The following is a 3,474-nucleotide window of genomic DNA, read 5'->3' as shown; positions in this document are numbered from 1 at the left end:
ACAGTGGTAGTGGCGGTGGTGGTGGTGGTGGTGGTGGTGGTGGTGGAGGTAGTAGTATTAGAAATAGCTGTGATGGAAGCGGTGGCGTCATTGGGTGTACAGTGTTGGACATAAAGCTTGAGTCGTTGAAGACGTAAGGTTGGGGCGTGATGTGTGTAGATAAATACAGGTGTATCAAATGACATACAATATAAATTCTTGATTTATTAAAAATATCTCCTCCTGTAGAGGGTTTAATCATAATAACTAAATGGCAAGATAATATCAAGAACCAAGAATTCTCCAAATGAACCATTAAAGAGAACCATTGAATACTTTGCCTCGTAGAACTTACTTCCTCTATGTTATCGACATTGTCTGAACGTGTGCACGCTGTGGCACAGGTCAGGTGTCGAGATGATCTCTGAGAAAGAATCAGATAAACCATTAAAGAAAAGAATAAGTCTATCATCTGGAGATAAGAGGGCAGTCGTGGACACGTTTCTGCCTCAATAGCCGTCATCAGCACAACAATCATCCTAATCTATCACCTGTAAACTAGGGATCTTTATCTTTCTTTTATGTATTTTTCTTGTTTCAGTAATTAAATTGCGGCTATGCTGGAGCACCTACTTGAAGAAATTTGGTGGAATGAATCGACTGTAGTACAGTATTTTAAATCCTGGTTCTTATTCCATCGGTGTCTTTTTTTTTCTTTTGCCTAACTGCTAAGTTATGGGGACGTAAATATGCCGACACCAGTAGTTAAGCCGTGATGAGGGACAAACAAGAAGACTCACACGCATACAAACACACACACATGAATATACACACATACACACGCACATACATACACACACAGGTGCACACGCACAAACGCACTCATACACACACGCGCACACACACGCACATACACGCGCACACTCACATGCACCTACACACATACACGCATACACACACGCACAGACACACCTACACACACACATACGCACACAAACGCGCGCACACACATGCGCGCACACAAACACATACAACGCATACAGACACACACACAGACATACCTACACACACGCAAACACACACACACATGCAAACACACGCACACAAACACGCGCACAAACACGCACACACACACACACACACACACACACGCGCGCATACACACACACGCACAGACACGCCTACACATACACACACATACACAAACACACACACGCACACACACACGCATATGCAGATATAGAGAGACTGCTATGTACTCCGATTACGGTCAGCCGAGGTAGATATAAGTGTAGAAAGAGTAACGAGTCTCTTCCAGGCGTTCATTTTCTGATAAAGCAAAGAGCTTGGTATTAATCTTCTCCAGCCGCAGCAGCAGCAGTGCTAGGGTTGTTTTTCATTTCCATGTCATGTTTGATACACTGTCTTTACAATGGAACACCTTTATTTACATTGTCGTATTTCCATTATCCAACAGCGTGCAACGCTATTAAATATATTTCGGTAATCAATCCAAGCGAATGGTTCATTTTCTCTTCAGCTTGTCTTCGATAATTGCCAGATTCGCTGATTCTGATTCACCAGTGGCTGCTCCTTGCAATCCATACTACCTAATATTACTTTCGTAAGGCAGTATTTCTTTCCAGGTGACTATCCAGTCAGTTATAGAAAATAGATTTGCCAACCACATGGTTTCGGGTTCAGTCCTACTGCATGGTACCTTGGGCGATTGTCTTTTATTATAGCGTTGGGCCAATGAAAGCCTTGTGAGGGGATTTGGTAGAGGGGAAATTGAAAGAAGCTCGTTATATATATTGGGTCATCCCATAAATAATGCGATTTTGTCAATTGCACGAACCAAAAGTCGGAGGGGCACGGGATAAACTACCTGCATCAACTTGCTATAAAAGCAGGTAGTAATTTTACCTTGTGCTTATTCTTAGTGCAAGTTTTGAAGAGTGCAGATCGATTTTAAGTTATTTTTTCAAAGCTATAATAGAAGTGATGAAGGAGCATATTCGGCATATTTTGCTTTATGTGTTCAATAAAGGCAACAACGCAGCAGAAAGTGTGAGGAATATTAATGCAGTATATGTGGATTGGACAATAAGCATAAGCCAGTGTCAACGATGGGTCCAGAAATTCCAAGCCAAAGACTACATCCTAGAAGACGAGCCTCGTCCTGGAAGATCTGAAGAGCTCGACGAGGATGCCCTGCAAATCCTGATGGAACAAAATCCCATCGTAACTGTTGAGGAACTAACAGAGAAACTTGGATTTGGTCATTCAACCATTCGTCAACATCTGGTGCCAACGGAAAAGTCAGTAAATTGGGTCAATGGGTTCCTCACAATCGCGTGCAGAGAGTGAATATGCGCTATTCTTTGCTGTCACGTCTCACGAATGAACGTTTTTTTTTTTGTTTTTGATCTTCAAGCGCCAAAGGGAGTGGGTAGGGAAAGGAGAAACACCGGCACCCCAGGTTAAAGAAGGTTTTCACCCACGTAAGATGTTATCTGTTTGATAGGATATGAAAGGTTTAGTCCACTTTGAATAAAATTTATTGAAAGGTTGACCAGCATTTGACAGTCAAGCAATTATGTTATTGATAATTACCGACTGATGATCAAACAATATTTTGTTATTAATATATATGGTCGCTAACTAAGGCGCAAAGGTGGCCGAATTGTTACTGCATCGGGTAAAATGCTTCGCGGTATTTCGTCCTTTATATTCCGAGTTCAACTTTCACCGAGGTCGACTTTGTATTTAAATCCTTCTGGGTGGATAAAATGAATAACACTTGAATATTGGGGGTCAATATAATCGACTTACACGCTACCCTAAACTTGTTGGCCCTGGGACAAATTGGGAAACCAAAATCTGATCGGTTGCTATTCTTTGAAGATTAATGATATTTGATGGTTAATGATTTTTGATTAATAACCATCGGACTGTTATCAGTGTTTGTTTTAGTCAATCGTTTATTTTTATGGTCGAAGCAATAATATGGAACGTGAAGAACAAATCCATCGCTGATTTTGAGTGGTACAAATGTAAACGAAGATGTAGACACATTAATGTATACATACACACACATACCTATATACATATCTATGTGTATATATACACATGCATATATATGTACACACGTACACGGGTGCGCGCGCACGCACACACACACACATATCCTTTTTTTATTTTACTAGGTTCAGTCGTTTTGACTGCGGCCATGCTGGAGCTCCGCCTTTTAGTCGAACAAATCGAACCCAGGACTTATTCTTTGTAAGCCTAGTACTTATGCTATCGGTCTCTTTTGCCGAAACGCTAAGTTACGGGGGACGTAAACACACCAGCATCGGTTGTTAGCTGATGGTAGTTTAGGACAAACAGACACACAATTTCACACACTCTCACACACACACAAACACACGCACACACACACACACACACACACACACACACATATATATATATATATATATATGTATATAT

The sequence above is a fragment of the Octopus bimaculoides genome, chromosome 3 (assembly GCF_001194135.2).
Source record: "Octopus bimaculoides isolate UCB-OBI-ISO-001 chromosome 3, ASM119413v2, whole genome shotgun sequence".
NCBI classification, from domain to species: Eukaryota; Metazoa; Mollusca; class Cephalopoda; order Octopoda; family Octopodidae; genus Octopus; species Octopus bimaculoides.
The sequence above is the reverse complement of the archived record's forward strand: the minus strand, read 5'-3'. Positions refer to the sequence as shown.